At 39.5% G+C, this 25,881-nt stretch overlaps 1 pseudogene; it reads right to left on the reverse strand.

Annotated features, from left to right (window-relative positions):
- Window positions 1–21,674: 21,674 nt before the first annotated feature.
- On the reverse strand, window positions 21,675–22,196 carry Rpl18a-ps4 (ribosomal protein L18A, pseudogene 4; annotated as a pseudogene).
- Between the last annotated feature and the right edge of the window lie 3,685 nt (window positions 22,197–25,881).

The raw sequence follows: 25,881 nt of genomic DNA on the forward strand, positions 1-25,881 counted from the left end.
TTTTTTGTTTTGTTTTTGTTTTACATCAAGTCAAAAGAGTAGAGCAGCTAGAAATATCAGTTCAGTGGACCTCAGACACAATGACTCAGGCCTGTCTGTCACCTCAGACTACAGGAAACCGAGCCAGGAAGATTGTCACAAGTTCCTAGCCAGCAGAGTTAGTTCGAAGTGTTGGAACCACTGGGTTAGAGTCACAGTGAGGTTCAGGCTGGCTTGGTCACAGGATGAGGCCTGGTTTCAACAAACAATAAAGAGAGCAGTGTAGTGAGATAATACATATCTTCGTAAACTTTTATTTATTCTTTGATCATTTTATATGCATACACAGTGGTCATATCCCCCCACCCAATTACACCCCCCCGACTCTCAATACAGGCTACCTTTCACCTTCATGTCTTCTTCCTTTGACCCTTTTTCTTCTCTCTTTGTATCTATGTATTTATGTATCTATGTGTGTATTTATGTATTTATATATGTACGTATCTATCTTCATCTTCATTATCTATCTATCTATCTATCTATCTATCTATCTATCTATCTCTAGTGAGGTAGAAATTTCTAGTTTCTTTAAAAACTCAGTTGTGACACATGGTGATTTTTTTTGGAGCTGGCATGTGAGAGGGCATGTGATGTTTTGCTAAAAACAGACACTTGAGAAGGCATGTGATGTTTAGAAAGAATATATGTAGAACCCCACAAACAGCAAGAGAACATCCTTACATTGTTAGGCCGTGTAATCCTTCATTTACTTTTTCTCTGGTCTTTGTTGGTCTTTGCTGTGTTTGCCAAAGAACCCTGTGGTAATCAAGCTGATTCTGACTGCTTCTGCTGACTCATGCTGATTCAGTGGAGCCTGGCTGTTTCTGCTGGATTGTGCTGTTGCTACTGATTTGTGTTTGGTCTTTGCCATTGAACTGGGGGGCTGGTATCCTGACAAGGAAAAGTGGAATTGCCCCAAATAACTACTTCTACAGGTCCACCCCACCCTTTCCTATTTCTCCCTACCTCTGGTCGATGGGTTAGAAGGGAGGTTTAAGAACCCTAAAGTGGGTTTTGAAAAATCTAAACCTACATTCTAGCCCTAACTCTAGCTCTCTTTCTGTAACACGTTGAGTCCAATTAGTGCTGCCTGCTGGAATGTTATCCTTTCTTTTTGGCTTTGTCTTGCGCTGGTATCCATAACTGTGTGAGTTCATGGGCACAATGGCCAAATCATGTCCAGAAGACAGCATTTCACCACACCCCTTGCATCTGCCAACTATCACATTCTTTCCACCCCTTCTGAATGTCCTCTGAACCTCGAGCTGCTGGGGTAGAGGAGTGATATCGATGCCTCATTTAGTGTTAAAAACTCAACATTCACTAAGTCTCAGTTCATGGACCAGTTATGAGCCTTTGCATGAACTGCTACCCACGGCAGAAGACGCTTCTCTGACCAAGGTCGAAAGCAACACTAATCTATAGAAATGCATATAATGTAAATATTTAGACAGTCTGCTAACATGACCATTTAGCAAAAAAACAGTCATAGGTTCTACCTCATTTCCCCTAGAGCCTGTGACTTCCCCAGTTGCGGGCTTTTGGCCAGGTTTGCTGTACAGGGCATGAATGTTCCTTCAGTAGAGTGGTTCTCAAATCAAATCAGGAATTGATTGGTTACTCACATAACTTTCATCCCACTACTGCACCAGTGGGCACACTTGCCTGGAAGGTTAACACCATACAATTCAGACTTCTCCACGAGTGCTCACTGGAAAGCACAGCACCTTCTCTAGCACAATGAAGACTAGACAAGAGGAAGAAAGCTTTTAGGTCAGTTTCCACTTTCTTTCTCTGCATCCTGCAACTAAAGGATGTTGTGCATTGAGTGGTACATTGTGGTGAGCAACCGAGACCATGGGCAACAGCCTATGCTGTTTTGGAGGTCTCTTGTGATTTCTATTGTGCTAAAAGATGTTCTGTTTCTATTACATCACTTGGTTTAAAGAATTTCATAAATAACTAAGTAAAAGGGAATATTTAACTATAGCAATCTAACCATCATCTATTTACAGACAGACTTCAATTAAATATATTTTCCCAAAGGAAAATGGAAATGTTCCGAAGGAGGAACTATGCTTAACTTGAGTTATTTACAATTTCTATTTGTCTCCTTCCAATGTCAAAGTATATGAATCAAGTTTGAAAGAAAATTTTTTTTTTTTTTTGGAGCTGAGGACCGAACCGAGGGCCTTGTGCTTGCTAGGCAAACGCTCTACCACTGAGCTAAATCCCCAACCCCGAATTGTTTCTTTATCTACACGATACCATAGGAAATAAAATATGTTTCTCTTAAAATAAAAATATTAAATGATACCAAATCTTTTTAGGATCCCCTAGATATAGAATTTGAATTTGAAGAGTAATGGATTGGAATAGAATCCATGAGTGAGGAGGGGCCTGACTCCAACACCAGACTTCTAAAGAGGAAATTAATACTCCCTTCCTGTGGTCTCTGTAGCCAGGCCCCAGAATAGTGAGAATGAATATTAATTGCTTGGTCCTCACAAGAACCGCCACATGGTAAGATGGTGAAATTAGGTGTGGTACAGCAGCTTTTAAGAACCACTCAGTATCAAGAAGGAAGTGCCCTGGTGCTAAGGAAGGGTCAGGCTGAGAGGAACCTGGCCAGTGGTTTAACTGAAATCCAACAATGCTTTTAAATATTCAAGAACTTGCTTTCAATAATCCTATAGGGATAAACAAAATAATAGGTAAAGGTGCAGATTATCTAAAATATAATGTAGATTTTCACATTATTTTATAACAGTAAAATGAAGAGCCAATATAAATGTCCAAGACCTAAGGAAATTATGTTGTAGCTGACCGATTAAAAAACCAAAAATCTGCTGTAGTTGTTAAAAGCGAAGCTGTACAATACCCCATCACAGGGGAAGTGTTCATACGACAGGTGTGGCAAAAATGGATGGGAGGTATGACCTAGTTTCTGTAAAATAAGTTTTATCACATTCAGTATTTAATATATTGCACACAGAACTGAAAATTTATAATCTGGAATTACAGCCTACTGGTTAGATTTTTACTTTAACTACTCTATAAATCCATTTATTGTGAGATAGTTATTAATAAAGCATCTATAAAGAATATTTATTCGGTCGGTATCTAGGTCGAGATTGTCCATGTTATGATCAGTTTTGAGACATGTAGTTTTTAGCTAACTTGAATCATTTTCCTTTATTATGAAATTTATTCTAATACATATATATATATATGTGTGTGTGTGTATGTGTGTGTGTGTGGGGGGGATGTGTGTGTGGGTGTGTACTTAAACACATGTCTATGCATCCATCATGTATATGTTCAGTGCTTGTGGAGACCATAGGAGAGCATCAGAACCCCTTGGAACTAGAGATACAAGTGATTAGAGTTGCCATGTTGTCTCTGGGTACTGAACTATGGTATTCTGGAGAAGCAGTAAGCACTCTTAAATTCTGATTCATCTATCCAGCTCATCAAATCACTTTAAAGCATGTAGCTTGTTAATTCCAGTGATTAAAAGGTGGCAGATGACGAGTCACCTCACCCACTCTACATCTATACCTGAACCCCATGTTTCTTCCACACCTGGTTTTCAGACAACATAGAATTTCTCTCGAGAGTGTCTACATGTTTGTGATGGAGGTCTGTTGCCACAGATCCCCCATTTATAAATGCTGAAAGAATTGTTCACATGATTTAAAAATACACAAGGATTATCCTCTCTGAGTAGATAGCCATGGCTTTTATCATACCTCTGCATGAAATGACCTGTCAAACCCTCCTAACTAGTCAGTGCTATGAACCCCAGCATTGTTTCCTTATTCATCTCCTGTAGTTGCCTACCGTGCCCCTGTAACAGTGACTTCAGAGCCGTTGTACATGATAGAGGCTGGGATACCTGCTTAATCCACTGATATGGTTAAGCATCACTCTGATATTCTGTTTTGATAGAGAAAGTAAAGTGGAAATTTCTGGTTCCTTTGGAAACTCAGTTGTTTCATGTGATGCTTTTCTGGAACCTGCTTTACAAAAGGATGTTTTTGCTGAAGCAGACATATTGGAAGATATTTTTCTAAGAACAGAAACGTGGTGTTTTTTTTTCTGGAGGCAGCATAGAGAAAAAGGGCATATGATATTTTGCTATAGTAGATGTTTGAAAGAACACGAGATGTTTGGAAAAGAAAGAAATAACGCTCAATAGACATTGGATGATGCCTGATAGTATTGGTTTGCCATGCCATTTTTTGCGGGTCATGTTGGGCTTTGCTGATGCTGGTCTTTGATGATGACACTGGGTGGTATTGGTACATCTTACCACTCTTTGTTAGTCATCATTTTTTGTGACTTCATAGAGAGAAACACATTGAAAAACTTATGGTGGTGTTCTCGTGGCTTCTTGCTATTTCCATGGACTCAGGCCAATTGGCAGAGTGTTACAGTTTCTTTTAGATTGACCTGACATTGCTAATTCATGAATGGTATTTTTGATACCTGCCACTGCTAATTCATGAATGGACTTCCCAAGTTCCACTGTTGGTGATGCATGAATGGTGTTTGTGAATGGTTTGAGCTGCCACTGTTGATTTGTGTGAACTGAACTGCTGATATCCAGACAAAGCAGATTGGATTTGCCCCAAAGAAATATTTCTAAACAGGTCCACATCCTCCTTTGCTCTATTAACCTTTCTCCTTTTCACTCCCTCTGGTAGGTGATGAAATAGAAAAGACATTAAAACATTTAGAAACCCTCATCAAAAGTAGTTTTATAGAAACCTAAGCCTACAACGAATGAAATGAAGCACACACATTTAAGCAACCTAATTTATAGTTTCTATCATCTACAATTAATAAACATTTGACTCTGAACCCAGGAATCATGGCTTTAACGTTTACTGTTGCAAGTGAACAAAATTTTTCATCATAGTCGCAATGACCTTTTTGATCTAGATTGGATTCTTCTCTGTAGAAGGTCTTCTTTCTGCCAAAACTTGAGGCATCTCTCAAAACCCAGATGTAATGCCCCCTTTCAATCATCACAGACAAGTGCAAGGGTTATCTGTTATCTTATATGTCTCTTGATGGTACTTATCACATTGTCATAGTACAAAATCGATCATTTCTAGCCTCCACCAGTAATCTGTGAGCCTGAAAAAAATTCATGTTAAATGTCTGTTTCTTTTTATTGCCCAGAATAATGCCGGAAATGCATAGTGTACTTGTGCGTGATACTAATTGTGAACATACATTTCTGTTTACTAATGGTTACCACATACGGCAATGACACTGGAAGAGGTGTCACAGGCAGCCACACTGGACAAATGGCCAGATTGACCCCATGTAATGTGATCTCAGATACTACAGTGCAGTTGTTTTTTTCTTTCCAGATTCTGGTTAGATGTGGAGTGCAATGTTAAGAGGATTGATAAAAATGTCACCAGGAGTTAATTTTTATAGTTTCGCAGTAAGTCTATGCAGAAAAAAAAAACAAGAAGAAGGAAAAGAAAAGAAAAGCCAAAAGGTCAGCCATAGATTGTAAGAAAAGGAGGGAAGCTCCATAGAGGATCAGAAAAGGAGATAGCTCGGTGCTCTGTAGTCAGCAAATGTCAAAGGAAACAGAGACAGCGCCTAAGATAGCCCTGATCTCTCCCACCTCCCACAGGCCATCAATACAGGCCTGACACTCAGAATGTAAGCCGGTGTTATTGGAAAATACAGCCTTACGCTGCTCATCTGAGTCAGTCCACTAGCTGAGCGATGGGAAGTAACTGGCATTCACGTAATAAGATGGATAAATGATAAATATTTAACAGAGGTAGAACAATATGCCTCATCCTTAATGTCTGACTCACACTGCTGGCTCTGCATTTCTATTTCATTTTCTCCAGTGTATTTTTGGAAAAGCTTCAAATAAATAAATGTATAAGATGAAAATTAGTATGTTTTCAGGGTCTGGTTTAAGCTAGCTTTGGGGTTTTTGCTTTACTTGTAGCCACATTTCTAAGGGAGTCTAAAATATCCTGACAGATGTCAAATGCCTTGCGGGTCAGGGTTAACACCCCAGGGAACCCCCTGTCACTCGTTTGGAAAGAAATACAACCAATTTTGTGCTACCATATTTCCTGCTTTCTAGGTATCAAATTTGCGATTTGGCTATTCAAAGATTCATTTGGCTGTTGCTGAGGACATCTGCATTGTGGGGCTGGCACAGGTTTTGGGGTCATTCTGAAGGCTACAACATTCTCATAGCTGCGTAGTGGCTCCTCGTAGGGCTTTTCTCCACATAGTAGCAACTCACCACAGAGTTAACTAACTCAGAGTTGCAACTGACTTAAGTTACCTCACTCATTCCACGAACCCATTCATCTATACCGAATAAATTCTTGGATCTCATGTTTCTTCCACACCTGATTTCAGAGCACACAGGGTTTACCTGAGAGTGTCTGTGTGGAGGTGTGGGTCTCCACAAATTCCATATTTGTAAATGGTGGAAGGGTTGTTCATGTGACTCTATAATTGAAAACACACAGGGATTATCCTCTTAGAGTAGATGGCCAAGGCTTCCATCATACCTTTTTCCGAGTATTTGCTGACAAATTCCCCCTAACTCACAGTTTCTGTGTACCCCAGTCCTGCTTTCTCGTTTCCTCGAGTTGGCTACGGTGCCTCTCCAGCAGTGACTGCAGACAGGTTCTTTGTATTTGCTCGAGGCCGTGATACCTTCTTAACTCAAAATGGTTAAGCATCACTCTGACATTCTGCTTTGATAAAGAAAATTAAGCTAAGTACAGACATTTAAGCAAGCAAATCCTACAGTTAATAAGCATTTGGATATGAACATGTATCATGGCTTCACATAAGTTATTTGCTGTTTACCAATGCACATATATACTTTTCATTCTACTCAAAGTATTCTGATGCCCTGTTTTTACTTAATCATTTCCATGAAATTTATTTTGTCCAGTTTTTTTTCTCATAAGCCCTGAGAGTGGATAGCACCAACCTCCATATGCTCTAGATATTCCTCGAGTACACATGAGCCTACATTATATGGGTGGCTTGTCTTTTTCTGTCACTCGGGGAAAGTATGTCAACATTTGTCTAAATTTCTCTCTCTCTCTCTCTCTCTCTCTCTCTCTCTCTCTCTCTCTCTCTCTCTCTGTTGCCTGAAATATACTAACCACCCAAAATTATTTATTGAGAAACTAAATAAAATGTCACATTAGTTGGAAAAGTGATAATTTTTGTGCCCCAAGTCCAGGAAAAAAACTTGACTTCTAGTCATAGCTAATCATTGGGCCAATAATCTTTAAGAGAATAATATGAAACCAATTCCATGTACAAGAGTATATCACGGATGTTATCAGCAAGCCATAGTATGATGAAATGTATGGAAACACAAAACACAATACGATGTTTCCCTGATGTGATAATATTGTCCATTAAAATGTCGTGGAACATTTCATGGCTTTAACGGCTTTCATATGTATGAAACATAACAGCTTTAGAGTCATTTAATAAAGAAATCTTAGGAGAACATCCAATGCCAAGGTGTTATTACATAGTATTTGCTCCTATTATTCTAAATTTTGAATTGTTTCCAAAGGTAGAGAAAAATCTTAATTTACTCAGGAAATTACTGGACATCTTTATTTCCTGATGCTATATCCTACTACACTGAACTTAATAAGTGTGACCTCAGTAGTATTGGTGTTCATGTCAAAAGCTCATTTCTGGAGATGGTTCCAGACAAATATCTCCTGGTTATATTTCTTGTTATAAAAATGCTGAGTTCTGAAATGGGCTGCCCATTGCCTGAATTACTCTAGAACATTCTTCAACAAATACAAGGTAAAAGAATAAGACAGGCAATGACTTGAAATATGTAACCAATTCCTCGTCATAGGAAATCAGTTGCGTTCTGGCTATCTTTGAATGTCAAATATTTCATAGTTAACTGAATGGGAAAAGAGGTAGTTCCAGAATTTTCTGAATCTTAGTCATTACCTTGGATATTTGTATGTGGTCTGGTCTGTGTCTTTAAATAATACCAGTTGGTTGGTATGCAGGCTCATTCCCGAAATTTCAGGTCTCAGAAACTTGACACAGGAAGATCACAAGTTAGAGACCAGCTTCTGTGCCATTTTCATCTCCACATAGTTTAAAAGCAAAAACTGAATGGATAAACCAAGACATGGAGAAGGAAGGAGGGAAGGAATATCTGTAAAATTTGTTAGAGGAAAAACTATCTCTTTAAAAAAAAGTAGGTAAGTATAAGTGTTAACTCCTATTTGAGAGGAATTACAGCAGAATTCAAAGTATGTGTGTGAGCTAAAAGGATGGTTCTCATCTGGATTTACTTGAAGGAGCAGCTGGACGAATTTAGGATGGCCTGTTTATGTCTAAGGCCATGATATATTCATACGTGGAACTGTACCAGGCAAACTAATATATCTTAGCTGAAAACATAGCTATTGTAGGTCTTTTGTGAAACTACCCGCATGAGTATTATGAGGTTAGGGAGTTAAGTGTGAATTTCCCTTCCTCAGTTTTCCACATGGCTGATCCATAGTAATTTCTTTTATATGACAAGCTATAGAAAGTATCAAATATCAAGAAATATATGGAAGACATTTTAAGAGTCGAACTATTATTTGACTTAAAATAAAACACATTTCCCATTTGGAAAGCTTGGCTGAACAACATCCGCAGTCTAAATGCTTGCAAAGCCTCAGAATGTCTGTGCCCATATCCCGTAACCAGCCTCTAGAACAGCTATCAATGCTTGTTATTCTGCCCTAAAATGAGCATGAAGTTGAAATGATGGTTTAAGTCAGAGGAAAACTGAGACCTGAGTATTCGTGAATTCGCAGTAAACAGCGAATTTAAGGATGGATGTAAGTGCATAATGTGCCTGTTTGTTCACAGGACTGTGCTCATTGCCCATTCATTAAACTGATGCCTAATTTGAAGCATATTTTCCTTCAGAGAAATAATTGTTTATGAAAGGAAACAACCCCTCACTCCCTCTGTGCAAATCAAAAGAGAAGCCCAGAGTCGTAGTGTGGTTTATACTTGAGATTTTGATTAAACGATACAATGAAAATCCCAGGAGAACTTAGCTCATGGCAAGGATTTGAATTGAACATATTGGAAAACGATTGGGAAGGTTCTGAAAATCCATTTGGCAACCAGATCTCTTTTCAGTCTGTGACCATGAACCATCTTTTCTTTCTGAGTCATGGAATAAACAAGCCCTGGGAATGTAAAAACCAGAATTTTCTAAACAGAGGTGACATCTGTTTTTCCCGCTGCAAGTTAAACTTCATCTCTGAGTTTGGCAGCTGATGTGGTCTCAGGGTAGAAGGAAATTTAGTCCAATTCCCTGATATGGCATGCAAGGAAAGTAAGACACAAGAAATTAAGACTCCTCTTTGTCTCTACCAATTCTTCCAGACCTGCCCTTGTTGAGGTCTTATTTCCCTTCCACTGTAGTGAAAATGGGTTCCCTTACTACATAGATTTTTCTTGATAGAACTTAATGTAACTTGTGCTTATGTAATCTAAAATCTTGACTTTTTGAATTAGTGTTTGTTCTGCACATAGAACCCTGATTAGCTCGATGTTCAATGTCCTTACTGAATAACATGTATGTGGCAGGCACATAAAAGGAGTGTATATGTGTGCATGTGATGTGTGTGTGCGTATGTGTGTGTGTGTGTGTGTGTCTGTGTGTAATTCCTAATATATATAGCAATAAATAGCTATGAGTCATTGTTTTGAAAACATGTACTTGCACGCATATGTGTATTATTTCATTTATAAATGAAAGGGCACAATTTTGATATATCAGACAGCACATATGTTACTCTATGGTATCTATTCACATAACTGTGTCGTGTCCCATTACATTTGAAGGTTTGCAGTGAAGGGTGACTGGAATAGAAGAGATGAAGGGTTTGCCTTAGTTGTAAATAGAGAGACTTTGCAGTCCAGGGGTCATAGGTTGAACCAACATTTGATTGCTGCAAATTATAAGCCAAATACACAAGACACCTGCAATTGTGGGGTTAAGCTGTCTTGAATGATAGTGTGGAAATAGAACATGTTTTTGGCATTTTGATAAGGACACAAGTTCCCAGGGATAATGTTCTGAACAAGTAGACACTGTCATTCAGCAGCAAACAGAGGCCACTTTCCCTTTTGACCTACAGAGAAGCTTTGACTCCTGGAGCTGGCATAGAATTCAGATGGGGTCTTGGAAGGAATATAATGTGGGGTGACTTTTATTCATTTTGTCCTATTCGGGTGAACCTACTTGTTTATCACATGTAAAATAATGTGTTTATTAAATTTTTGGATATAATTCTTGGGGCACTCCCCTCCTACACTGTGGCCCTCTAGTGAAGAATGGACACACAAAAGAGCATAAGAGGAAAACATAAGAACTGTTTGATTTCTTAAAACTTTCAAAACAAGATAAATAAATACCAGGACCTGATAAATGCTTTACTGATGCTTGAGGTTAGGTGGAGTATGTCCTTAAGTTAAGTCTACTCATTTCAACAATAATCAAGCAACATTGAGAAGATATAAATACTGGGTATCATACTGTTCTTTCTGCTCTGAGTAAGTAAATGATCATACAAAGACTGTAGCAGTGACCATTCATTTAAGAGCTGTTGGCTTATTTTATGATCACATGTCATTAGAGTATTGAACCGAGAGGAGAACTCAAGATGGACACGAGACTCCATTCCATAGTAGTTGGTACACCATCTGGTCAAATTCATCATACTTAAGTGAGCTAGCCATTTTGTAGAGTTCGCTTGTCTGATGTTTTCTAGTGAATTACCATTTAATTCTTTCATGTATTTTGTAACATACTTACTTCTTCAAGGGGCTGGGAACAGTTCAGAGCATGTATATTAAAAAGAAAAATAGCTTCATGTGGTGGGAATTGCTGTGCTTATAACCACAAGGCTGAGGCAATAGAGGCAGGAGGACCCGTGCTACTAGCTTACCAGAGAGCCCAGCTGAATCACTCAGTCCCAAGTCTCAGTGAAAGATCCCATCTCAAACCAAACTAAACAGAAACACATTAGATGTCTCCAGAGAAACAACACAAGGTTGAAATCTGGCCTCCATGTGCATCCGATGAATAATTTCACGTGAGCCAGGAGAGAGCTCAGTTACTAGGTTTAACTGGCATGTTGTGGATGTTGCCATGAAGGAGTCTTGTAGATGTCAGCTAATATTGTAGTCAAATAACTTTAACTTAAAGGGGATTTTTCTCAGAACACCAAAGCTGACTGGAGAAGGACTGTGGAGTAGAAGTTCCTTCCTACATTTATATCCCAAACCCTGTACCTGAAGCCTGGTCTAGAGTCACCACATAGAAGACTAAAACACTTTCCACAGAACTTCTGGCCTCTTTATATTTTATTCGAGAAGATGTCTATTCAGGTCATTTGCCCATTTTAAAAATTTGATTATTTCCCTTGACTGATCAGTTTTACATGTTCTTTATCTATTTCAGATATTAAACCCTTGTCATGTGTATTGGCTACAAGTATTTTCAACAATATCTCAAAAATTGTTTTGATTCTTAAGTTTGTTTCCTTTGACTCAAATATGACTTTCTATCTTCCTGTTGCTTGTTTTTCTATGTTGTCTGGGTGTTTGGTGTAGGATTCAAAACAGTCACAGTCAGGAACATCTGCTATGTGTTTTCTTATAAAGACATGACTTCAGAGCTGACATTGGACTTTTGACATCGGGAGAGTCCAGTTTTGCTTGACATGGATATCCAAGTCTCCTAACACCGTAGTGAAGGCTCACCCTCTTCCTTGTGTGTTCTTAGCACATTGGTCAAGGATTCATTCCATGTTCGTGCTTGAGTTGTTTGTGTGCTCTCTGCTGTACTGCTCTGTTGTTCTACCGGCTCTCAGCCATTTTGCATACCACGGCTTGGTAATATAAGTTGAAGTCAGGAAGTGTGAGGCCTCCAACTCAATTCTCTCAAGACAAATTTAGGCATCCAGTGTCTTTTGTGATTCCATAGTGAGTAGGATCTCAGCATTGTTTACAGTCATAGAAATAAAGCCGAACCACTGTCAGACAGACACTACCACACGCTTGTTCCAATGACTTCTACTGGAAAAAAAAACCAGCAAGTGTCACTGAGAGTGTGGAGAAAGAGAAACATTTGGAGTTTGTAAGAATTTAAATTTATTGTGAATACCAGTGTGGAGGTTCAGCAGCAAGTAAAAGAATATAGGATTTCTGTATGACAGGGCAGTCCCTTTCCTGTACATGAATCCAATTCAAATGAGAGAAAGACTTTGGAGAGATAACCATTCATTATTGTTCTAATGCATACCTATTGGTGGATAAATGGCTAGGTAAACTATTGTGTGATGTCTGTGCATGTGTGTGTGTGCATGTGTGTGTGTGCATGTGTGTGTATGTCTGCATGTGTGTACGTGTATGTGTGTGTATGTGTGTAGTGAGCATGGGTGTGTGACTATTATTCAACATTTTAATATGAGATCCTAACAATTGTGATGGCATGAATTAAACTGGAAATTATTGTTAAATGCAAGAAAACAAAGAAAGAAGGAAGACAACAGTAAGATATCTCTTTCATGTTGAATATTTTAAAAAATCAATACACAGAAATAAAGAGTAGAATTATGGTCACCAGGGGACACAAGATATGCTGGGAAGACTTATGTCAAACATACAAAGTTGTGATTACATTTCAGAGCCAGTGTTGGGATTCTGGGAGTAGTGTTGTGGTTATAGTTACTAATTTTGTATTGCAAATTTGATATTTGGTAGGAGAGTAGGTTTCGGATATTTATATTGATCAAACACACAAACACATTTTCCAAAAGTGCCTTTGTGAGGGAGCTGGCACGTACACTTTTTGAATATTCCCAACCATTTTGCAGTGCATATACATTTAAGCACACCATGTTTTAGATTCTAGATGTAGCTAGTGTTTGTAAATCTGCAATGTCCGAGCTTGCTTGAGTCTTCTGTCTGCTGCTCTACCTTACAGGCTTTGAGTTTGCTGAGCTTCCTAATCCCATGAGCACTTAAAATCTCCATTTCTACCTCTCCATTCATCATCGGACACTTTGGCGCGTATATCTATTTAGTACATTATTTAACCTGTAACTAGAGGCAGATCAGGGATCATCGGTCTAGAAGATAACTATGGGGAATTTCCTAAGAAAAGAGATGTGATGCAGTAACACTGAATTAGATGCTGGCAGTGGAAGAAGTGTGCACAGGAGGCAATGGAACCAGTTTCTTCATTACAGTATGCAAATGTCTTTGTTTACATAACTGCCTGTCTGACGCTCAATGCTTTCCTTTTCCTCAGAAGAGTGACTTGTTTCCTGTTTTAGGCTCTAAGTATAGTAGGAAAATTCCAGGATAGATTATGATCCATAGTAGAGAATTAAAGCACATGTGGATGTATATGAGCAACTTTTCAAGTAGGAAGCTTCTCAATTTGGTTTAATGTGTTTTCAAGGAACCTGTGTCTTTCAGTTAGATATGTCTTTCTAATGTTCAACAGCACAGTGTACAATCACGCATGTTGACCAAGAACAGAATGCAGAGAAACAGTGTAAGAGCATTGCATATGAGTCCGTTTATCATGGTGCTGATGAGTGAAGTCTATGTGAACAATATAGTAATGTGAATTCAAAAAGAAATAGGGACTGGGAGATGGTCCAATCAGGAAAGTGCATGCCTCATGAGCCTGTGTACCTAAGTTACATAAAATCAGAAAGATGGTTGTGGCCTCATGCTCTTGTGATCCCAACACTGGAGTGTCAGAAACAAGTAGATGCCCCAGCCTCACTGGCTAAGTCTTCTAGCCAACTTAGTCACTTCTAGGCAAATGAGAGACCTTGTCTCAAAAACAAACAAACAAACAAACAAAAAAATGTGGATGGTTCCTGAGGAAGAATACCTGAGATTTCTTCTGGCCTCCATATGCATTTACCTACTTGCATTTGTGTTCTCTCTCTCTCTCTCTCTCTCTCTCTCTCTCTCTCTCTCTCTCTCTCTCTCTCTCCCCTCCCTCAAAAGAAGTAGAACAACAAACAAATAGCAAAATGGAGTATCTTGGTAATTTGAGCAGTAAACTTTGTTTTCTCTAACTTCATTACCAAGCAAATGTTCTACCAGATCTTCAAGATACTTAGCTTTGCAAATCCATCGTGCTCACAGTCAATTTTAAATGTTAATGTGTTTCTTTATTTATTTCAAAAATTTAACATAAATGCCCACATAGAAACTAAGCTGCCCTTGTGTCCTGTCCCCAGTCGTAATTATCTATGCCTTAATAATCACTCTGCCACTACAGGGATGAGTGAACTAGTGCATAAATGAATCCAGATGTGACCATGTGTGTGTCTCCCATCCTCCCACTTTCTCCTTTAAAAAGTCAAAAGTACTTGTATCCTCAGCACTACTAAAACTGAAACAGCAGCAAGCACATATATTCGGCATATTTGATGAAGAAGGGTGAAGTGGATGTTTTAATCTTTTCAGAAAGTCAAAGAACTTGCACCAGATGATGCAAGTGATTATTGGTAAATGTATTGGTAGGGAAGCTGCTCAGACTTGGTACATTTCTTTACCGGGATTATTGTATAGGCACTGAATACATAGTATCCTGAAGATAAAATATGCTGTTAGAATCTCTCTGAGTCCATTTTTAGCACCACAGAACCGCTTCTCTTTCGTTTCTGCTGAGATCTACATGCTTGGGTGGAATGACCACCAAGGGTTATGAAAAAAATCAGCATGCACTTGTGAAACTCACTTTTTTAGCATGAAAGCTGTAATGTTTTATACTCTGTGGGGAGAGGAGGATAATAGAGATGTGGGAAATAGAATTACATCAAACGTCTGTGACCTACATCATCTAAAGAATCCCTGTCTTTGAGTCAGCTCTGGCTCATGAAGCCAGAATTCAAGTTCAAGGCAGAATTGCTTGCAACTTTTGTCTGCCCTAAACTCTACAGGGAGACAAGGGTGGGTCCTATCCGCCTCTCTGAGGTTTAGGATTCTGGCATCCAGAAAAGCCTACTGAAAAAAAATTAGTCAAGTTAAATATCAGTAAGAATTAATAACTCAAACTTTGAGCAGCAAGCCTGTTTGACTTCTTAGCTTCTCTTTGTATCATGTAATGTGTGTGCTAACGATGTGTTTCTGCATCTGTGATAATTATTAGTAACTCCTGTTACCCAACTCAATATGGTGTAGAAGGCTTTGTGTGTGTGGTTACATGACCCCCACACTTCATCAATGTTTTAAAGAACCATGATCTAGAACCTTGTACACCCTTTTTAAAAACTACCACCCACCCATCTTGACAGGGCTGTTGTGTGGGTGTGGTACAATCTTACTCTCTGGCCACAGCCCCTGGTTCATGGATGGACCTTGAGACTTTGGGGAAAACAATTGAAGAAGGCAAACTCTATTTGAGTAAGTTCTAGTCAAAGGTAGAAAATGCAGAATCAAACTGTTCAATGAATAGGACCATCTCATCCTGGGAGATAAAGCTGGTGTTCTTGGGTAGAAAGGATGATGCCTACAGGCACATGGAACCAAGCACAGGAATCAGTGGTGTTCAGATTAGATTTGGATGCCTGCTTTCCTTTGGTGCAGTTGTAGGCCCACCCTTGCATGTCCTAGGCCTTTACATTCTATGTTGCTTTTCAGTAACTTCCCAATATGCAGCCGGTTACACTAAGACTTGTGGGTTTGGGGCTCCTGTTGTTCATAATTCCAGTGTTACTTGCCACAGAGTTTCTCCCTTTTCAGCAATGGGGAAGCATTGTCACCCTCACATTCAAGGTGGAAAAGCTGACATTCAAACAGGACTAGTGCCTGCTCAAGTCAAACCACTGATAAACTTGCAAACCAGCATAGGGATGAGCATTGCCCTTAACATCTCTCCTCAGCCCAGCATCTTGCTTTTTCTTTTTCTTTTTCTTTCTCTTCCCTTTCAGCTAACTAAGTCCTATGGTACCCTTTCTGTCAGCCTGTCATGAAGCAAGTTTCAGAACACTTTCCTTGACTCCAAGACATAAGTGATTTGCCTTTCCTAAACTCGGTGGTCTTGTTCTATACTGACAGAATGAAACATCATTCTTTAGTTAAGTTCTCCAGGTCAGCCCCCTCCCAGTTTCCAGGAGTAGCATTTCTGCTCTAATTTAAGGAGTGAAATGGAAAAAGACAAATTAACTAGATGACACAGTTTAGACACTAGCGAATCACATGCATATCTGCAGTGTGGAAAATAATAGCTTTCATGAAAATCCTGGTTTTCAATTCAATCAGTCTGCCCTTGAACTCACTAGGATAAAGTGCTATTATTTTTGCTGTTCTACCTTAGAATTTAATTTTTTTTTAGTTTTGATATTTCATTCTTCATACCCGAGAAATATATACACAAACGGATATGCACAGTAAAGTATGCATATTCTACATGAAATAATTTTATCTAAAATAATGACAATATTTTTAAGGTTCTTCAAAGTTAAATGCATTAGAAAGAAAAATGGAAACTATAATACTTTCAAAGCTACATTTTTGACTAATTTATCTTAAAATAGACAATGAATTCATTTTTAAAAATATATCTATTTTGTTTGATATGGACATATATTTGTTGTATGTATGTCTATACACCCATCTGTGCATAGAAGAGGGGGTTGGATTCCCAGGGACTAAAGTTATGGATGGCTGTGGGCTACCATGAGGGAACTAGGAACTGAATTGGGTCATCTCTAAGACCAACAGTTCTCTTAACCACTGAGCCATTCTTCTAGACCCCAAATTACATGAATTTTTTGACAATGGGAAGTTTAAAAATTTATATATTTTATAACATAGTCTAATACACATATCCATTGCTTCACGTACTAATCTTTAAAAGAAATAGCCTATTCTTTGTGATTTTAAACAATGCATTTTCAGTAATGATAATCACCATGGTGGACAGTAAATTTCTTGAGCATATTCCTAGTACATCATTAAAATATGGTAGTTATTGATCAATACTGCCATTTTCCTCAATAAATTGTTCCAGGATGCTGGGAGCTTACTGATTTTGTGGTTCTTTGGGATTAACATGTAAGTGAGTTCACACAGCATTTGATTTGCTGAAAGTCCAACTTATTTCATGTAACATAATGTGCATGATGTGCTCAAGTGGAAACTATGACATCATGAATGACAGGGTCTCTTGGTTTTCTTGGAGTTAAAGATATAGAGACATACACAAAGAAATGTGTCCTGTGTCTGTAAATGATACTGATTTTGTCTATTGAAGCATTGACAACATGCTAAGGCTTTGTCCATATCTTGACTGTGGTGGAAAGTGCTAGAGTGAACAAAGGAACACAGATATCTCTTTGATGTACTATTTAAATTTCATCTGGACATACAGCCAGTAGTAAGAAAGCTGCGTCATATAGCATCCTTAGTATATGTTTGTGTTTGATGTGTACTCGTGGACATGTAACCAATATGCATGCCTGTGTGGGGTCCAGAGCTGATATCAGGTGTCTTCCTCAATTGTTGTCCTCCTTAGCTTTTAAGACAGGATCTCTCCCTGGATTTGGAGCTCACTGGTGCCTTGATTGGTTGCCAGTTTGCTCTACCAGGAACTTATGTGCACGAGTTTAAACATCAGCCGTACATGGTAAGTGCATAACCGACTAAGCTAGTCCCCAGTCCTCACCTTTGTACGTTTGAGTTCAGTTTTCACTTCTCTCCCTGATCATTTTGGTGTTTGCTTTTACCTGCCTCTTATCTATTTGTAACTATTTCTTGAGATACCTGTTTAAGCTCTGCCTGTTTCTCACTTGTTTTCTCGGCATTGTGCTGTTTGAACTCCTTGTGGACATCAGTGACTTGCTTACAAATGAGGGAGCTAATTGTTTATCAGGTGCAATGTTTGAAAATACCCCTTCCATAGAATAACTCTTTTCTCTGGTGGTTTCATCCTCGGCTGCATAGATGTTTTTCATATGATATAATCCATCTGCCTGTGTGTGCATTGTTATGTGTGAAATTAGGATCCAAAAAGAACGAAAAAAAAAAAAAAACCAACACTGTGTCAACTGGTGACACAGACTTTTCTGTTTACTACAATTTTCAAGTTTCCTTTTAAGTCTTTAATACACGTTGTACTGAATTTTGCATACAATGTGATACATTGGCTTGATTTCGACTCCTGCATGGATGTATCAATTTTCACATCATTTATCAGAGAAACTTGCTCTTTCCTACTCTATGCCTTGGCATATTTGTTGAAATTCAGTTGACCATAAACTGAAAAAGTTCTGGGCCTCTTCTACTCTGCTATGTCCTCTTTGATGATTATCGCTTCATAGCAGATTTTTGAAGCACCACTGTATGCTGCCTCTAACTTTATTCTTTTTTTTGCTCTCCGTGTTCTTGACGATTTGGGATCTTTTATGATTCCTTATATAATTTATAAATTAGTATTTTTATTTCTGTAATAATTTATTTTCAGATTGCAATAGATTGGATTAGTAGGTTGCTTCACACAGTCTAGGTATGTTACGGTGTCAGTTCTAATCCCTCAACAAGAGACATATTTTTCATTTCTCTGTGTCTTCTTCAACTTATTAAAATTTGCTATCAGTATATAGTATGGTTCTTCAGTTTTCTTTTTTAATTTTTTATAGGTCATCTTGTTTATTTACATTTTGTTATCCCTTTTCTCAGTTTCTCCTCCGAAAAATCCCTAACCCACCCCTTCTTCCCTGTTTCTATGAGGGTGGTCCCCTACCCACCCACCCATTCCCACCTCACCTAGCATTCTCCTACACTGGGCCATCAAGCCTTCACAGAACCAAGGGGTCTACCCTCCCTTTGATACCAGACAAGGATATCCTCTTCCACATATGCAGCTGGAGCCATAAGTCCCTCCATGTGTATTCTTAGGTTGGTGATTTAGTCCCTGGGAGCTCTTGGGGGATCTGGTTGGTTGATATTGTTGTTCTTCCTATGGGGTTGCAAATCCCTTCAGCTTCTTCAGTCCTTCCTCCATTTGGGTTCCTGTGCTCAGTCTAATGGTTGGCTCTGAGCATCCATGTCTGTATCTGTAAGACTCTGGCTGAGTTTTTAGGAGACGTCCATATCAGGCTCCTGTCAGCAAGCAATTCTGGGCAGCAGCAATAGTGTCTGGATTTGGTGTCTGTATATGAGATGGATCCCCAGGTGGAGCAGTCTCTAGATAGCATTTCCTTCGGTCTCTGCTCCACACTTTGTCTATGTATTTCCTTTAGACAAGAGCAATTCTGGGTTAAAATTTTGAGAAGGGTGGGCAGCCCCACCCTTCAACTGGGGGCCATGCCTAGCCTCTGGATATGGCCTCAACAAGTTCTCTCTCCCAACTTTGTTTGGTATTTCAGCTAATGTCATCCCCATTGGGTCCTTGGAGCCTCTTGTTTTCCTGGCACCTGGGACTTTCTGGTGACTGGTTCCCAACCCCCTCCCCCATTGCTACACACCTCTGTTCAATTTCCTGACCCTCTGTACATCTCCCCATCTCCTCCCACACCTAATCCTACCACCCTTTTTTCCTATCCCCCTCTTCTTTTCCTCCCAAGTCCTTCTCATCCTCTACCTCCTGTGATTATTTTGTTTCCCCTTCTAAGTAGGGCTGAGGCATGCACTCTTTGGTCTTCCTTCTTGCTTCATATAGTCTGTGAATTGTATCCTGGGTATTCCTAATTTTTTTTCCTAAATCCACTTATCAGTGAGTACATACCACATGTGTTCTTTTGTGACTGTGTTATATCATGCAGGATATTTTCTAGTACCATCCATTTACCTGTGATTTTCATGAAGTCATTGTTTTTAATGGCTGAGTAGTACTCCATTGTGTAAATGTACCACATTTTCTTTATCCATTCCTCTGTTGAGGGACATTTGGGTTCTTTCCAGCTTCTGGCTATTATAAATAAAGCGGATACAAACAGTGGAGCATGTGTCCTTGTTATATATTGGAGCATCTTTTGGGTATATATCCAGGAATGGTAGAGCTGGGTCCTCAGGTAGTGAAACATCCAATTTTCTGAGGAACCACTAGACTTCACAGACTTCCACAGTGGTTGTACCAGCTTGCAATCCCACACAGCAGTGGAGGAATAATCCCCTTTCTCTACATCCTTGCCCAGCAACTAGTGTCGCCTGAGTTTTTGATCTTAGCCATTCTGACTGGTGTGAGCTGGAATCTCAGGGTTGTTTTGATTTGCATTTCCCTGATGACTAAGGATGCTGAACATTTCTCTAATTAGCCAGACTAAACAGAGGGCATGGTTTTCTAAGGATTTGTTAACCATGTGAGTGGGATTGTTAGATTGACTTCTTTCAAGGATGGGTTGTTCTGAGTGCATTCATAAAACTGCAGCTGGCTTTTGTATGTAGATACTGTATTCCTCAACTTTATGGAATTTTGGAGATGTCAATGATTCTCTGTCCAAGCATGTCGCCTACAAACAAATGGTTTGGGTTCTTCCTCTATTTGTTTTACTTCTCATCTGTGCTCAGTAGAAGTGAGAACAATAAGCACCTGTGTTGTACTGCTGATCTCGGAGCACTTTCCATTTTAACCTTTGAACCTGATACTAAACATGACCCAGATTATGCCTAGTTTACCTAAGGTATATTTTTCTCTTTCTTATGAACAAATGAGAGGGTTTTTTCATATCCCTTGTACAATCAAATGATATAAGCAATTATTATTGGTGTCATTCCTGTGATATGAAAAAGTATTGAGCCAACTTTGAATGCCAATGATAAAATCTATTTGGCCATGGCAAATGATCTGTATAACAGCTTCTTGTGTCATTGATCTTGGTTTGCTTGTATTTATTTTCCAACATTTTATCTACATATGTGTTCATCAGGGATATTGACCTGTTCTTGAATTGCCTTTATTCAACTTTTATATACAGGCATTATAATCCTCTTGTCATGTCTTTATCAGAATTATCCTTTCATCACTTTTTTTTGGAAGAGGTTAAAAGGGTGTGTCTTACTTCCTGTGTATTGGGTACATAGGACAGACATCATCAGATCCTTGCCTTTTCTGAATGGAGTAGGTTTTACACAACCAATTCAGTCTCTTCTCTCATTGATCTGTTTGTATTTGGTTTAGACTCAAAAGATCATGACGGGCTGTCTGTGTAGCCATTTGTGGATTTCTTCTAGGCTATACATTTTCTAATATTTTCTCATCATCCTCTGTGTTTTTATTATATGTTGTAATGCTTCCTTTTTCCTATTTGATTTTATTTGGGTCTTCCAAAAATTTTGTTATAATATCTAAATTTTTGTTGGTGTATCTTTTAAAAACACAACCTTTGATTTTATTGACCTTTTCTGTTGTCTGCCTGGTCTTTATTTCTTCTATTCTTGACATCCTCTTTGCTATTTCTGTCTTTCTACTAATTTTGAAGTTAGCTTTCTACCTTTTTCTAGTTCTTTGAACCAAAGTGGTGAGTTGTTTATTTGAAGGTTATTCTTTTTTTGACAGTCTGAAGCTTTTATTCTGTGGGCCTCTGTGTCTAGAAGAAAGTGTTGGACCTCTTGCTGGTGAAGTGTGATTTGTGTTGGTGCTGCAACACATGGGTGGGGCAATGGGAATTTGATTTGGAGTTGTGGAACTGCTTGTCAGCTGGCGGGCAGCGCTTGCCAGCTGCAATCTCTTCTGCCTTCATGATCTGGATGGAGTGCGCACAGTGCGGGCGGACACGGTGACCTCGCTGCCAGTGTTGGTCAGGTCCTGGTACTTGTGAGTGCCACTGTGGGAGTCATAGTGCAGCCAGATACGGAAGTTCTTCACAAGCAGGGGTGACTTCTCAAACACCTGCCCGCAGTACACAATCTCCCTGGATGACTTCTCCATCTTCTTCAACTGCGACACAAAGTACCAGAAGTCAGAAGTGGGACTCGGCCACCACATGTTTGGGTGCAAAGATTTGCATTCCGTACAATAGCGGTGTGTGGCATTTTGGGGTTGGCAAGCAGAGCCTCACCGCCTTGTACTCCCGAAGTGTACCTGACGTCTTGTTCACCACCACTCGCATAAAGAAAATAGCCAGAAGCTGGAAAGAACCCAGATGCCCTTCAACAGAGGAATGGATACAGAAAATGTGGTATATCTACGCAATGGAATATTACTCAGCTATCAAAAACAATGCCTTTATGAAATTCATAGACAAATGGTTGGAACTGGAAAATATCATCCTGAGTGAGCTAACCCAATCACAGAAAGACATACATGGTATGCACTCATTGATAAGTGGCTATTAGCCCAAATGCTTGAATTACCCTAGATGCCTAGAACAAATGAAACTCAAGTCGGATGATCAAAATGTGAATGCTTCACTCCTTCTTTAAAAGGGGAACAAGAATACCCTTGGCAGGGAATAGAGAGGCAAAGATTAAAACAGAGACAGAAAGAACACCCATTCAGAGCCTGCTCCACATGTGACCCATACATATACAGCCACCCAATTAGACAAGATGGATGAAGCAAAGAAGTGCAGGCTGACAGGAGCCGGATGTAGATCTCTCCTGAGAGACACAGCCAGAATACAGCAAATACAGAGGCGAATGCCAGCAGCAAACCACTGAACTGAGAATAGGTCCCCCGTTGAAGGAATCAGAGAAAGAACTGGAAGAGCTTGAAGGGTCTCGAGACCCCAAAAGTACAACAATGCCAAGCAACCAGAGCTTCCAGGGACTAAGCCACTACCTAAAGACTATACATGGACTGACCCTGGACTCTGACCTCATAGGTAGCATTGAATATCCTAGTAAGATCACCAGTGGAAGGGGAAGCCCTGGGTCCTGCTAAGACTGAACCCCCAGTGAACTAGATTGTTGGGGGGAGGGTGGCAATGGGGGGAGGGTGGGGAGGGGAACACCCATAAAGAAGGGGAGGGGGAGGGATTAGGGGGATGTTTGCCTGGAAACCGGGAAAGGGAATAACATTTGAAATGTAAATAAGAAATACTCAAGTTAATTAAAAAAAAAGATTCTGAAAAAAAAAAGAAAAAAAAGGAAAGCTTTTTTTTTTTGAACGAAGATGTTTATTGGAGTAAACATCCCTCTCAGAACTGATCCAGACATGCCATTTTAACACAGACGGTATTCATTCTGTCTTAAGACACTTCTTACTCCTTTCTTGTATTTCTGCCCTTAACTTGTTCAGATTTTCTGTTTGTTTCCATATGATTACTGATTTTCTAAAGTTATGTTCCTGATTTCTTGTTCACTTTACTAAGATCATTTAAAAAAATTTAAATGTGGCGACTTGCTTGTGTTCTCACGTTATCTATACTGGAAAGTAGTTGGTGTACCGTGTAGAAGTTCGCGCGTTCTGCTGCCGTTAAATCGTGTACACGTGAGTCTCTTGGCCTCTGTTCTAAAGGATATGCTAAGGTCACTGTTTCCTCCTTGACTTTCTGTCGGGGTGATCTGTCCATGGAAAGAGGCAGGATGGTGAAGAACTGACTATTCCTCTACCCTCAACAGCCCCATCCTTCATCCCTTCTTTGCTCCATATCTTAGGACTCCCAGTGCTGGGTACGCATGTATTTATACCAGTTCCATGTCGATGAAAGGTTGACATCCTTGTTACAGAATGATCTCCTTTGTCTCCATCTGCTGATATTAGCACCCAGTCTATATAACCTGAGATTCTTTATACTTTTTCCTTGTTTGTTTGTTTCCACTTGTTTAGAACATCTTTTCCATGTTTTTGTTTTCTCTAGTTTTGTCTAGAGGCATAGTGTGTCTCTTATAGGAAATATACTGGGTACCACATCTTAATATGTCAGTCACCTATTTGATTAAATTGAGCCCATTTGCATGTAAGTAAGTTTCGATAGATGGTAACTTAACATTGCTGATTTAGTGGCGGCTTTATGTTAGTTTATAGCAAATCTGCTTTTGGCCCTCGTCTCTATTTTTAGACATAGTTTATTATAGTGATGTGCTTTGATCCTTACTTTGAAGATCTTTTGTGTATCTTCTATAGATTATGCCCTTCCATAGGGCTTATGTACAACATGTTACAGTCCTGTCCTTTTTCACCCAAAGATGCCTTAACTATGACCACCTTACAGAATGCAACACTTTGTCTCCACTTTGTTGCTTCACTTTCACGCTTTTGACTTGGTAACTTGTATACTGATAAGCAGTTAAAATAGCTTTCAACAGCCTAAAGAATTTTGTCTTTTGCCATTCATATGAAACATATAAATGATTTATATACACCGTCAACAGAATATTGGGAATTTGACATGTAACTACTTTTACCCACGAGGGTTTTTTATTTTTACTTTAAGAAAATTCATTTTTTTTTTTTTTTTTTTTTTTTTTTTTTTTTTTATTAACTTGAGTATTTCTTATATACATTTCGAGTGTTATTCCCTTTCCCGGTTTCCGGGCAAACATCCCCCTCCCCCCTCCCCTTCCTTATGGGTGTTCCCCTCCCAACCCTCCCACCATTGCCGCCCTCCCCCCATAGACTAGTTCACTGGGGGTTCAGTCTTAGCAGGACCCAGGGCTTCCCCTTCCACTGGTGCTCTTACTAGGATATTCATTGCTACCTATGGGGTCAGAGTCCAGGGTCAGTCCATGTATAGTCTTTAGGTAGTGGCTTAGTCCCTGGAAGCTCTGGTTGCTTGGCATTGTTGTACTTTTGGGGTCTCGAGCCCCTTCAAGCTCTTCCAGTTCTTTCTCTGATTCCTTCAATAGGGGACTTATTCTCAGTTCAGTGGTTTGCTGCTGGCATTCGCCTCTGTATTTGCTGTATTCTGGCTGTGTCTCTCAGGAGCGATCTACATCCGGCTCCTGTCGGTCTGCACTTCTTTGCTTCATCCATCTAGTCCAATTGGGTGGCTGTATATGTATGGGCCAAATGTGGGACAGGCTCTGAATGGGTGTTCCTTCAGTCTCTGTTTTAATCTTTGCCTCTCCCTTCCCTGCCAAGGGTATTCTTTTTCCTCATTTAAAGAAGGAGTGAAGCATTCACATTTTGATCATCCGTCTTGAGTTTCTTTTGTTCTAGGGATCTAGGGTAATTCAAGCATTTGGGCTAGTAGCCACTTATCAATGAGTGCATACCATGTATGTCTTTCTGTGATTGGGTTAGTTCACTCAGGATGATATTTTCCAGTTCCAACCATTTGCCTACGAATTTCATAAACTCGTTGTTTTTGATAGCTGAGTAGTATTCCATTGTGTAGATGTACCACATTTTCTGTATCCATTCCTCTGTTGAAGGGCATCTGGGTTCTTTCCATTTTCTGGCTATTATAAATAAGGCTGCGATGAACATAGTGGAGCACGTGTCTCTTTTATATGTTGAGGCATCTTTTGGGTATATGCCCAAGAGAGGTATAGCTGGATCCTCAGGCAGTTCAATGTCCAATTTTCTGAGGAACCTCCAGACTGATTTCCAGAATGGTTTTACCAGTCTGCAATCCCACCAACAATGGAGGAGTGTTCCTCTTTCTCCACAACCTCGCCAGCATCTGCTGTCACCTGAGTTTTTGATCTTAGCCAATCGCACTGGTGTGAGGTGAAATCTCAGGGTTGTTTTGATTTGCATTTCCCTTATGACTAAAGATGTTGAACATTTCTTTAGGTGTTTCTCAGCCATTCGGCATTCCTCAGCTGTGAATTCTTTGTTTAGCTCTGAACCCCATTTTTTAATAGGGTTATTTGTTTCCCTGCGGTCTAACTTCTTGAGTTCTTTGT

The sequence above is a fragment of the Rattus norvegicus genome, chromosome 1 (genome assembly GCF_021556685.1).
Source record: "Rattus norvegicus strain SHRSP/BbbUtx chromosome 1, alternate assembly SHRSP_T2T, whole genome shotgun sequence".
Taxonomy (NCBI): domain Eukaryota; kingdom Metazoa; phylum Chordata; class Mammalia; order Rodentia; family Muridae; genus Rattus; species Rattus norvegicus.